At 46.7% G+C, this 13368-nt stretch overlaps 1 protein-coding gene and 1 long non-coding RNA gene across 15 annotated transcripts in view; one reads left to right on the forward strand and one right to left on the reverse strand.

Moving 5' to 3' along the window:
- TRPM3 (transient receptor potential cation channel subfamily M member 3) overlaps window positions 1-13368 on the forward strand; it is a 618857-nt gene that overhangs the window by 526543 nt on the left and 78946 nt on the right. The window lies entirely within an intron of this gene.
- LOC125636774 (uncharacterized) overlaps window positions 442-13368 on the reverse strand; it is a 135660-nt gene continuing 122733 nt past the window's right edge. Inside the window, exon 3 of the long non-coding RNA XR_007356723.2 lies at window positions 442-1023. This is a non-coding gene — a long non-coding RNA (uncharacterized LOC125636774). The remainder of the gene's footprint in view (window positions 1024-13368) is intronic.

Raw genomic sequence — 13368 nt, forward strand, 5'->3', positions numbered from 1 at the left:
CGCGCTGGCGCAGTTTACTGACTCGCTTAGACCTCAGCGAAACCAATATTCCCACTGTTATTACTGCTTGCTGTGTGCTCCACAATATCTGTGAGAGTAAGGGGGAGACGTTTATGGCGGGGTGGGAGGTTGAGGCAAATCGCCTGGCTGCTGGTTACACGCAGCCAGACACCAGGGCAGTTAGAAGAGCACAGGAGGGCACGGTGCGCATCAGAGAAGTTTTGAAAACCAGTGTCATGACTGGCCAGGCTACGGTGCGAAAGTTCTGTTTGTTTCTCCTTGATGAAACCCCCCGCCCCTTGGTTCACTCTACTTCCCTGTAAGCTAACCACCCTCCCCTCCTCCCTTCGATCACCGCTTGCAGAGGCAATAAAGTCATTGTTGCTTCACATTCATGCATTCTTTATAATTCATCACACAAATAGGGGGATAACTGCCAAGGTAGCGCAGGAGGGGTGGGGGAGGAGGGAAGGACAAGGCCACACAGCACTTTAAAAGTTTAAAACTTTAAAACTTATTGAATGCCAGCCTTCTATTGCTTGGGCAATCCTCTGGGGTGGAGTGGCTGGGTGGCCGGATGCCCCCCCACCGCGTTCTTGGGCGTCTGGGTGAGGAGGCTACGGAACTTGGGGAGGAGGGCGGTTGGTTACACAGGGGCTGTAGCGGCGGTCTGTGCTCCTGCTGCCTTTCCTGCAGCTCAACCATACGCTGGAGCATATTAGTTTGATCCTCCAGCAGCCTCAGCATTGAATCCTGCCTCCTCTCATCACGCTGCCACCACCTTTCAGCTTCAGCCCTCTCTTCAGCCCGCCACTTCTTCAGCCCACCACCTCTCCTTCTGGTCACTTTGTGCTTTCCTGCACTCTGACATTGTCTGCCTCCACGCATTCGTCTGTGCTCTGTCAGTGTGGGAGGACAGCATGAGCTCAGAGAACATTTCATTGCGAGTGCGGTTTTTTTGCCTTCTAATTTTCGCTAGCCTCTGGGAAGGAGAAGATCCTGTGATCCTTGAAACACATGCAGCTGGTAGAGGAAAAAAAAGGGACAGTGGTATTTAAAAAGACACATTTTATAGAACAATGGGTACACTCTTTCAGGGTAAACCTTGCTGTTAACATTACATACATAGCACATGTGCTTTCATTACAAGGTCGCATTTTGCCTCCCCCAGCACGTGGCTAGCCCCTCCCCCCTCCCCATGGCTAACAGCAGGGAACATTTCTGTTCAGCCACAGGCAAACAGCCGAGCAGGAACGGGCACCTCTGAATGTCCCCTTAAGAAAAGCACCCTATTTCAACCAGGTGACCATGAATGATATCACTCTCCTGAGGATAACACAGAGAGATAAAGAACGGATGTTGTTTGAACGCCAGCAAACATACACTGCAATGCTTTGTTCTACAGTGATTCCCAAGTACGTGCTACTGGCCTGGAGTGGTAAAGTGTCCTACCAGGGTGGATGGAATAAGGCTGCCCTCCCCAGAAACCTTTTGCAAAGGCTTTGGGAGTACATCCAAGAGAGCCGCAAATGCCAGAGCAAATTAATCATTAAATATGCTTGCTTTTAAACCATGTATAGTATTTAAAAGGGTACATCACCAGAGGTCCCTTCTCTGCCTGTCAGGTCCAGGAGGCAGCCTTGGATGGGTTTGGGGGGTACTGGGTCCAGGGTGAGAAACCGTTCCAGGCTGTCGGGAAAACCGGTTTCTCCGCTTGCTTGCTGTGAGCTATCTACAACCTCATCATCATCATCTTCCTCATCCCCAAAACCTGCTTCCGTGTTGCCTCCGTCTCCATTGAAGGAGTCAAACAATATAGCTGGGGTAGTGGTGGCTGAACCCCCTAAAATGGCATGCACCTCATCATAGAAGCGGCATGTTTTGGGTTCTGACCCGGAGCGGCCGTTCGCCTCTCTGGTTTTCTGGTAGACTTGCCTCAGCTCCTTAAGTTTCACGCGGCACTGCTTCGGGTCCCTGTTATGGCCTCTGTCCTTCATGCCCTGGGAAATTTTGACAAATGTTTTGGCATTTCGAAAACTGGAACATAGTTCTGATATCACGGATTCCTCTCCCCATACAGCGATCAGATCCCGTACCTCCCGTTCGGTCCATGCTGGAGCTCTTTTGCGATTCTGGGACTCCATCATGGTCACCTCTGCTGATGAGCTCTGCATGGTCACCTGCAGCTTGCCACGCTGGCCAAACAGGAAATTGAAATTCAAAAGTTCGCGGGCCTTTTCTGTCTACCTGGCCAGTGCATCTGAGTTGAGAGTGCTGTCCAGAGCGGTCACAATGGAGCACTCTGGGATAGCTCCTGGAGGCCAATACCGTCTAATTGCATCCACAGTACCCCAAATTCGACCCGGCAAGGCTGATTTCAGCGCTAATCCCCTTGTCGGGGGTGGAGTAAGGAAATCGATTTTAAGAGTCTTTTAAGTTGAAAAAAAGGGCTTCGTCGTGTGGATGGGTGCAGGGTTAAATCGATCTAACACTGCTAAATTCAACCTAAACTCGTAGTGTAGACCAGGACTTAAAGAGAGACTGTTTAAGGTCACTTACAATGCAGGCATTTCCATGCTCTGTAAAACATACTTGATAATTTGTCTCAATTTATAATGGTCTGTTGTAAATTAGTGTTTGTAATCCATTCTTAAACAATAGCTGATTGGCCCAAAAAAAAGTAGACCCAAACAATTTTAACAAAAAAGAATTTGTGGTGCATTGTTATACAATTATAGGTGAGATGTACTGTATGGTTGTGTATGCTTCTTTATTATATTATGATGAATCACCAAGTAATTCATCAAATGACATAGTCTCTCTATCAAAAGTTGTCAAAGATCAGTCTGCAAGCAGCCATCTGTCTTTTGTGTGTGTTATTCATGCACTCTGGGGAACCAGCAGAATGATGAACTGGATGACATGCTATAATACAGTGGTGACCCTTAAAATCATACCGGTTACTTTAGATAACAGTCAGTGTTAAGGGTACATAGCCATAGTATTTGCAGTATTCAGAGTCTTCCTTATAATTAAGGCTAAGATTTTGTCAAGGTTATTTTTAGCAAAAGTACAGACAGATCACAGGCAATAAACAAATACTCATGGAAGCCGTGACTTGTGTGTGTCTTTTGCTGCTGCGGCTCCATGGTTTACCCCACCACCGTGGTGGCTGGGAGCTGCAGGGTTCTCTTCCCCCTCTCCCCCCTGCAAGGCTGTCTCCAGTTGCTGGAACCCTGAGTAGGGCCCCCTGAGGAGCCTGTCTGTCCCTGGACCCCCACCCCTGCAGGGGGACCCCTGTTGCTGAAACAAAAACCCTGCTGGGGCCCTGCTGACTGCCAGCTCTGGTCCCGCAGCACCAGGGGCTAAAGCAGAAAATGTCAGGGAGGTCTCTGGAAGTTACGGATTCAGTGACCTCTGTGACATAACCGTAGCCTTACTTATAATTTAGTAGCAAGGAGTACAAGTGGATACTACAAATAAAGGTAACCTCATATGCTTATTTTAGGTAAAATTGGGACTATTTTAAGAGGAAACTACTCTACATCTTTATCTCTAACTTTGGTGATCTTCTGAAGGGAAATAAAATACAGCAGGGAGATACTGGGCTAGATTCTTAGTGGAATTACTCCCAACTGAGACAAGTGTAAGTGAGATCTGGGCTACTTATATAGGTAAAGATCATGTACTTGGAAAACTCCACAATTTGCTTAATCTGTCTGTAGCCCCATAATAATCTAAGTCTGTTCTTCTATTCAGTAATCTTAAAAGATTGCATTATGACAAATCAGCTTTTTATTTGCTTTTAAAATCTTTTCACATTTTGATTTACTTTGGATCCATTCTTACAGACTGTCATAAATATAAAGGGAAGAGTAACCACCTTTCTGTATACAGTGCTATAAAATCCCTCCTGGCCGGAGGCAAAACCCTTTCACCTGTAAAGGGTTAAGAAGCTACGGTAACCTTGCTGACACCTGACCCAAAATGACCGATAAGGGGACAAGATACTTTCAAATCTGGAGTGGGGGGGAGGGGACGAAGGGTTTTGTCTGTCTGTGTGATGCTTTTGCTGGGAACAGATCAGGAATGCAAGCTTTACAACTCCTGTAAAGTTAGTAAGTAAACTAGCTAGAAAATGCGTTAGATTTTCTTTTGTTTAATGGCTTGTAAAATAAGCTGTGCTGGAGGGAATGTGTATTCCTGTTTTTGTGTCTTTTTGTAACTTAAGGTTTTACTGAGAGGGATTCTCTATGTTTTGAATCTGATTACCCTGGAAGGTATTTACCATCCAGATTTTATAGAGGTGTTTTTTTACCTTTTCTTTAATTAAAATTCTTCTTTTAAGAACCTGATTGCTTTTTCATTGTTCTTAAGATCCGAGGGTTTGGGTCTGTGTTCACCTGTACCAATTGGTGAGGATTCTTATCAAGCCTTCCCCAGGAAAGAGGATGTAGGGCTTGGGGGGGGATATTTTGGGGGAAGATGTCTCCAAGTGGTCTCTTTCCCTGTTCTTTGTTTAAAACGCTTGGTGGTGGCAGCATACTGTTCAAGGACAAGGCAAAGTTTGTACTTTGGGGAAGTTTTTAACCTAAGCTTGTAAGAATAAGCTTAGGGGGTCTTTCATGCAGATCCCCACATCTGTACCCTAGAGTTCAGAGTGGGGAAGGAACCTTGACACAGACACTCATACAATTAGTCCTAACTCACATGAGTCATTCTACAGATTTCAAGGTATGATGCATCCAAAAGGTACAGGTAGATTGCTACTGAGTAAGATCTGCTTGCAGACACAAAACTAATTTAACCAAACTGGAATTCTGTGGCAAAATAGGAGGGTGGTGTTAATAACATGATTAAGTGTTATTCACCTGAACTTGTGTTTGCGGAATCCAGCTCTCTGTTTACAAATATCCCATTTTTTGTAAAAAATAGGGCGTACAAATAAATATCTACAACTGTTGTCACTCAATTCTTTATTACAAACTGTATTGGCTGAAAAATGGAATAATATTTTTAAACATCAAGCAGTTATTTTAAGAATAGTCCTGGAAATATTTATGGCATGAACTGTGACTGCCATATATAAACAGCACACAGGGTATTACCGTGTTCCCCAGTACCAGCATTTCATAGAATCATAGAATATCAGGGTTGGAAGGGATGTCAGGAGGTCATCTAGTCCTGCTCAAAGCAGGACCAATCCCCAACTAAATCATCCCAGCCAGGGGTTTGTCAAGCCTGACCTTAAAAACCTCAAAGGAAGGAGATTCCACCACCTCCCTAGGTAACGCATTCCAGTGCTTCACCACCCTCCTAGTGAAAAAGTTCTTCCTAATATCCAACCTAACCCTCCCACACTGCAACTTGAGACCATTACTCCTTGTTCTGTCATCTGCTACCACTGAGAACAGTCTAGATCCATCCATTTCTGCCATCTCACTTGCTACAAACTTCAAATATACAAGTCAACTTCTGAGTCTGTTGTGAAGAGGGTCCATGTTTCTCTCTCTCACACACACCATATGAGCTGTCATTTATATAGCATTAAAATTCAAGGAGCCTAATAAGAGATGTATGTGCATATGGTGTGCAGGATGGGGTGCATATGTTATACAGCCCTAGTGTGTTATACAGTCCTAGTATGCAGATAATAATGAACCTTTCCCAATGTTTTTCTGTTCCTATCAGAAATGGTTTGAAAAAACAATGAAATGTGATAACATCTTTTTTATGGTCTTATGTTTGCTTGGAGTCCTAGCAATGTGTTCCCCCTTAACAGATAACGAGGCCAGTTAAATCACTGTGCTGAATTAAGGACCGGAAGGTTAGATGGTATTTTGGCAGTGCCATTCTGCTGCCTAGGAAAGTTTTCTACAATTGTCAGCAAGCTGCTGCCACCCCTATTTTCTGGATTTGGCAGAGTGCACTGCCATGTGGGAGACTTGGATGTGTTGGACTAACAAAGTGCAGCTTTCATTTAAGTTAATGGGAATTGTGTCTGCTTATTCCAGAGCTGAGTTTCCCCCGGTCTCTTGCCCTGCAGGCTGAAAGAATATGGGCTTGTGGGGAAAGAAGAACACTCAGCCCCACCAGGGAGATGAATGCCTTATATAATCAATAGCTCCTCCTTTGGTTGATGGACTGGCATATTGTGAGAATCAAAAGATGAAGAATAGTGACTGTGACATAGGTTATAAAGCAGAGAGAAGTATGGGGAGATCCTCCCCCTCAATGCCAGTACCAGCCTCCCCCTCAATGCCAGTACTAGCCTCAGCATAGGCATGAGCCTTACTGTAGGCGAGGCAGGTCTAGGCCCAAGACCTGTGCAGGCTCAACAAATTCCTGGTCAAGGACCAGTTCCACATGGTTTCTCTGGGCACCATCATCCCTTCTCTGGATCCAGGGGACTGGTACGCCGCCCTAGACATGAAGGATGCGTACTTTCATATCGTCATTTTCCCAGCACATCGGTGGTTCCTATGCTTCACTGTGGGCCGAGAACATTATCAGTTTGCAGTTATCCCGTTTGGTCTAGCCGTGGCCCCAAGGGTGTTCATGAAGTGCATGGCGTTGGTGGCGGCCTTCTTACAGAGGCAGAGAATCCGGGTGTACCCGTACCTCGACGACTGGCTCCTGGTGGATCCGATCCGAGGCAGAGGTGCGGGGCCATGTGGAGGTGGCCCTGAGATTGTTCCACGAGCTGGGGCTCCTGGTCAACATCCACAAGTCCATGCTCGTCCGCACGCGGAGAGTGGAATTCATTGGGGCAGTCCTGGACATGGTGTAGACCAGGGCAAGCCTTCCGGTATCCCGATTCCGGGCTATCCAACAAGCAGTGGCCTCCCTGTGCCAGTTTCCAATAACAATGGCCAGGTGCTGCCTGCGGTTGCTGGGCCACATGGCAGCATGCACGCACGTGGTCAGGCATGCCAGACTGAGACTCAGGACTCTGCAGGCGTGGCTCACTCGTGTGTACCGCCCAGGCAGGGACCCCCTGGACTTGGTAGTGACAGCCCCAAGGGATGTGCTGGACTCCCTGCTGTGGTGGCAGTCCCAGCCTGTGGTTTGCGAAGGCATCCCCTTTGCCGCCCCACTTCCGGACCTGACGCTGGTGACGGATGCATCAGACCACGGATGGAGAGCTCACCTGGGGGACCTCATGATGCAGGGGTTGTGGTCCAAGGCAGAGCGGTCGCTCCATATCAACGTGAAGGAGCTCAGGGCGGTTCGTCTCGCCTACCAGACCTTTCACGCCACTCTGAGCGTGACAGTTCTGACAGACAACACTACTGCCATGTTTTATATAAACAAGCAGGGCGGGGTTCGTTCCTTGCCACTCTGTCGCGAGGCTCTCCTCCTCTGGGACCTTTGCATAGCTCATGTGATTCACCTCGAGGCATCCTATCTCCTGGGGGTGCGGAACGAGCTGGCGGACTCCCTCAGTAGATCGTACCGTATGCACGAGTGGACGCTCAGGGCAGACGTCGTGCTTTCGCTCTTCCACAGGTGGGGGTTTCCATGGGTAGATCTGTTTGCCACCAGTGCCAACGCCCAGTGCCCGCGGTTCTGTTCATTCCAGAGCCGCAGCCCGGGCTCACTCGCAGAAACGTTTGCAATCCCATGGAGAGGGGGCTTGATGTATGCCTACCCCCCACTCCCCTTGGTGCACAAGGTCCTGCTCAAGGTGCGCAGGGACAGGGCAGCAGTGATCCTCATCACCCCAGCCTGGGCCCGCCAACACTGGTACACATCGCTCCCCCCGTTTGAACTTAGTGTCAAGTGGAAAAGGTTCTTGTGTTGGTGTGAACCCCTACAGGTGCAGCCGGGCCAGGCCCCGGTGCAGGCCATTCTGGAGTACCTCCTGCTCAAGCAGCAAGGGCTAGCCCCATCCTCACTCAGAGTGCACCTGGCGGCCATCTCCGCCTTCCATCCGGGGTTCTCGGGGGGCTCGGTGTTTTCCCATCCAATGGTGGGGCAGTTCCTTAAAGGGTTGGACGCCCCCCAGTCCCTCCATGGAACCTTAACCTGGTCCTTTCTAAACTCATGGGACCCCCATTCAAGCCCCTTGCTACCTATTCTCTCCTCCACCTTTCCTGGAAGGTGGCATTTCTGGTTGCCATTACCTCGGCCAGAAGGGTATCCGAACTGAGGGCCCTCACCTCTGAGCCACCATACACAGTATTTCACAAGGACAAGGTGCAGCTCCGGCCGCACCCCAAGTTCCTCCCTAAGGTGGTGTCCCAATTCCATCTGGGCCAGGACATTTATCTGCCGGTGTTCTTCCCGAAACCCCATACGGACCCGAGTCACCGCAGCTTTGCACGCCTTGGATGTGCGTCGAGCGCTAGCGTTCTATTTGGAGCTCACCAAGCCCTTTTGCAAATCCACGCAGCTGTTTGTGGCTGTGGCCGAGAGGTTAAAAGGCCTCCCAGTGTCGGCGCAGCGGATTTTGTCTTGGATTACAAGCTGCATCCGGGAGTGCTATGAGCTCGCAGGTATTCTGGCCCCCGCGGTCACGGCCCACTCAACCAGGGCGCAAGCGACTTCCGCGGCGTTCCTGGCACAGGTCTCGATCCAGAAGATCTGCAGAGCAGCCACCTGGTCCTCGGTGCACACCTTCACGACCTACTATGAGGTCAACCAGCAGGCCAGAGAGGACGCGGCAGTTGGCAGAGCAGTCCTCTGAGCAGTTGTTCTGTGACTCCTACCCTCCACCAGAGGTAAGCTTGTAAATCACCTAATGTGGAATGGACGTGAACAAGCACTCAAAGAAGAAAAACCGTTACTTGCTTTCTCATAACTGTTGTTCTTCGAGATGTGTTGTTCACGTCCATTCCACCACCCACCCTCCTACCCCTCTGTCAGAGTCGCAGGCAAGAAGGAACTGGAGGGGGTCAGGCCGGCGGGGGTATATATGTGGGGCGCAGGGGTGCCACTCGGGGGGCCCGCCGGCCCACCGGGAGCTGCTAAGGGAAAAAGTTTCCGACACTCGAGCACGCGGCGTGTGCACACTTAATGTGGAATGGACGTTCACAACATATCTCGAAGAACAACAGTTACGAGAAAGTAAGTAACCGTTTTTTTCCTTCCAAGCGTGTAAGAAAAGTCTGCACAGAACAGTAAACTAGCAATGTTCTGTTTAAATAATTTTACTATTTAAACACCAGAGCACTGAGCACGTGCAAATGTGTGACTGTAAAAATACTACTCTGGGTTGGTGACTGCCGACCAAGAAAATGAGCAGACATTTTCTTATGACAGTGGTAGATTTTTCTTTTATGTTTTAAAAAAAAAAAAATAGAAGCCACCAACCAAAAGCTTTTCTAATAACATTTCTGTATCTCTCTTTATTTTTAACACAGATGCCATTTGGTTTGTGGTTAACATGAATGTTTTGCTGCTACTCCATAGTAATAAGTGTAGTTAAAACCTCAAGGCATTATGGACATTTTCACACAGAATTAAGGAAAAGAAGTTGGTCCAAAGAAACCAAAAATCATCCCTTGCTTAAATAAATAAAAATCCCAAACCCAGGAAATACATGATTTCAAAATTTTATTCTGTTCTTAATGATTTTAACAGGATCCTTCCACTATACTCTGCCTAAAGTGTGAAAACTTGATATTTGCTATTAAGGCAATCACAGAAACTGCAGTTCTTCATCCCTGTTTGTTAGTAGGTCACAAATCAGCTCCTTAAACTTGACATTCTGCTTTTTTCAGGTATTTTTCCAAGGTTTGAATCCCAACATGTATTCCCCAAAGACTTCAACCTCCTACAATGTAATTCTCTATGCAGCCAAAGAGGATGATTTATTAGCCAGGGAAGGGTCATTCTCTATTTTAAAAGTTATTTGCAGTACCAGCTCCTGCTGTAATACTAAGTTTGTGATCAGGATGTATACCCTGCAGGGGTCCTGTCTGGTCCAGAATATCATTTTTGCAAGTATCATCTATTCATATCTTCTCCTTTCTCAGTAAATGTAAAGGTGTTGCCTCTTTGTCCATATTGGTAGTATAAGACAGCATTTTCCTCGAAGTGATTTTCTGTTATCTCAAAAGGAGGTTGATCCTCTGAGGATAATTTATTTACATAGAATCATAGAATCATAGGACAGAAGAACCCAATGTACAGCTACAGACTAGGGACCGAATGGCTAGGCAGCAGTTCTGCGGAAAAGGACCTAGGGGTGACAGTGGACGAGAAGCTGGATATGAGTCAGCAGTGTGCCCTTGTTGCCAAGAAGGCCAATGGCATTTTGGGATGTATAAGTAGGGGCATAGCGAGCAGATCGAGGGACGTGATCGTCCCCCTCTATTCGACATTGGTGAGGTCTCATCTGGAGTACTGTGTCCAGTTTTGGGGACCACACTACAAGAAGGATGTGGATAAATTGGAGAGAGTCCAGCGAAGGGCAACAAAAATGATTAGGGGTCTGGAACACATGACTTATGAGGAGAGGCTGAGGGAACTGGGATTGTTTAGTCTGCAGAAGAGAAGAATGAGGGGGGATTTGATAGCTGCTTTCAACTACCTGAGAGGTGGTTCCAGAGAGGATGGTTCTAGACTATTCTCAGTGGTAGAAGAGGACAGGACAAGGAGTAATGGTCTCAAGTTGCAGTGGGGGAGGTTTAGGTTGGATATTAGGAAAAACTTTTTCACTAGGAGGGTGGTGAAACACTGGAATGCGTTACCTAGGGAGGTGGTAGAATCTCCTTCCTTAGAAGGTTTTAAGGTCAGGCTTGACAAAGCCCTGGCTGGGATGATTTAATTGGGGATTGGTCCTGCTTTGAGCAGGGGGTTGGACTAGATGACCTCCTTAGGTCCCTTCCAACCCTGATATTCTATGATTCTATGAAGAGTATGAAAGGAGAGACATTTTCTGGATTCTACTTTATATCACATATCTTCTTGTTAACATCAAGTTTTTTTGATCGTAAAGGAGAACAGGAAAATGTAGGGAATGTGTGACTTTTTTAAAATCAATGTGTTCAGCTAAGTAAAATCTCCAAGTCTAAAATAATTTTCAGTTGTCTAAGATTGGACCTGAATTATCCTGAAATTCAAGGATGTTTGGATACAGGGTTGTAGTTGTGGCCCATCTTTACAGCTATGTCAAGAAAGCAAAAAAAGGAAGGGAGAGCGATTACTGGCTGATTTGTCACAGTATCATTGAGAAGGATTTTGTAACCCTTGCCCACCACTGGTTCAGTGCTATATAAATGCTAATTAATAGTCCCACCACGCACAATGAGGAGTTCATCGGGAATGGTAGAAGGTAGGAGGGTTGGAGGCAGAGCAGCATCAATTCTTGCCTATAGTGAGTCTTGCTACCAGCTCATTGCCTTTTAAGACGGAGTCAGATAATTTCCTTATAGTGCAGAAACTCTCTTGCCTCAAACATTTCACATAGTAAAAGCTTGTACAGTGTTTGAGAGATTGTTTCCTTGTATGTTCTAAAGAGCCATGAAAGACCTGCACTTTGCTTAATCATGTCTTCAGCATCACCTTGCTTTAAGGTGATCTCCTATAAGGCAGAGAACGGTATCCAGACCAGTTTTCAGGTTATATTGCCCAGGCGCTACAACAACACATTGTTCCAAGAGCCACTTGAACATGTGGGAAGTAGATTTGCAGTTGTATGATTTTTTGGTAAGTAATTTTCTTGCTACAGGTCATGCAGTCTACATTTGCCTACCTTTAACAACAGTGGCAATTGATTTTGTGCTCTTAGAGCTGCTTTTTCCAGGAAGAAAGGATGACGGGAAAGTTAAAGGCAACATCCTGTGATTAGTACTACAAATGCCTGGTTTTTGTGTGTATCAAATATCCTCAGTTCATAAGACACTATAAGGGAAAGGCTGGGACCTGCAGGATCACAAGGCTGTTGCAACGCCTGAAGAACGTTGACAACACAGTCATGTTTCCATCCAATGGACGCATAGGGCTGCCCAAGTCCTTTCAACGCCTGAACTGTTAATATTTTGAAAGAGGCACACTGTATGGTATATACTTATTATGACATTACTGCCACATAATTCACTGATATGTTCACTGAACCATTTGCTAGGCTAATGCAAACCTGGAGCCTATGCACTCCTTCCAGCTTGTGAATAAGTCATGATTCCTGCTTACAGAGCATCCATAGTGTAGCATCTGATTGTCCTGGAAGGCACAGTGTGATGGGTCTGTCAGCCATGAAATCACTGCATAGTTGACACAAAAGGACATGGCATTAGCTCAGTACATTATGTTTCAAAGATAGGCGGGAGTCTGTTAACTGCTCCCCTACTTATTAATATAATTGTTATTGTTAATTTTTTTTAAGTGTCAGTAATTTTCTTTGAGCTGTGCAAAATACAAATGCACTAGAAGATACGGAGGAGTTAATGTGGATTGTTTTTCTAATCTAACACCCTTCAATTCTAATGAAATGATGGAACAGAGAGAATGTTTTACATGAAGTTGTGCTGAAAAGCATGAGGGAAGAAGTGAGGATTCTTTTTCTTTTTCCAATTCTTTTTGGATTCTCCTTCAGACATGGTTATCTGGACAATGCAATGTCTCGGGGGCACCCCCTCTAGATTCTTGATGATGAACATAAAAAAAAAAAAGAGAGAGAGACTATCCCAGAGAATCCATCACAGGTTTTACACTGAGCACTGTGTCTCTAGGAAATTCCAGCTAATACAGGATGCTGCAGTGTGTCTCCTCAGCAACACAAGCTACCATAAGCACATCAAAGGAGTCCTCTGCTTTCTCTACTGACTTCTCATAGATCATCAAGTCAAGTTCAAGGTCTCAGTCCTTATTTTCAAGTACTCAGTTGCCCACACCCAGGATATCTAAAAGATCACCTAAAGCTCCGGGATGAGGACTGTGGTTTACAACTCTACTCCCTGGGCACAATGGAATTTTCTACCATAAAGGTAAAGCTCATCTGTGCTGGAGACAGAGCTTTCCAAGGGGCCAGTCTAGGACTGTGGAATTAACTCCCATGGAAATTAAGGACCATCATAGACCTCACCACCTTCCACTTCTTCCCCTCTTCTACTATAAACCCACAGCAGTGTGTACATTAAAAAACAAAAACCCTTCCGAAACAGAACATCACACTGCAAAGATCATTTTCCCTGTGAGCAGAGGATGAGAGGGAGAATGAACCACACATGACAGATATTAGTCATGTGTCACTACTGGGAGCCCTGGGCCCTTTTAAATCACCGGTGAGGGCCGCAGGGCTCCTAGGCGTGTGCGGGGTGGTACCAGCAGCAGCGAAGGCAGCCAAGCAGGCATGGGGAGACCCTGGCCATGCCGGAAGAGCGCTCTGGGCAGCACAGCTGTCCTGGGGCCCGGAATTGCTCT

This window comes from Caretta caretta, chromosome 5 (genome assembly GCF_965140235.1).
Source record: "Caretta caretta isolate rCarCar2 chromosome 5, rCarCar1.hap1, whole genome shotgun sequence".
In the NCBI taxonomy this organism is placed as follows: domain Eukaryota; kingdom Metazoa; phylum Chordata; order Testudines; family Cheloniidae; genus Caretta; species Caretta caretta.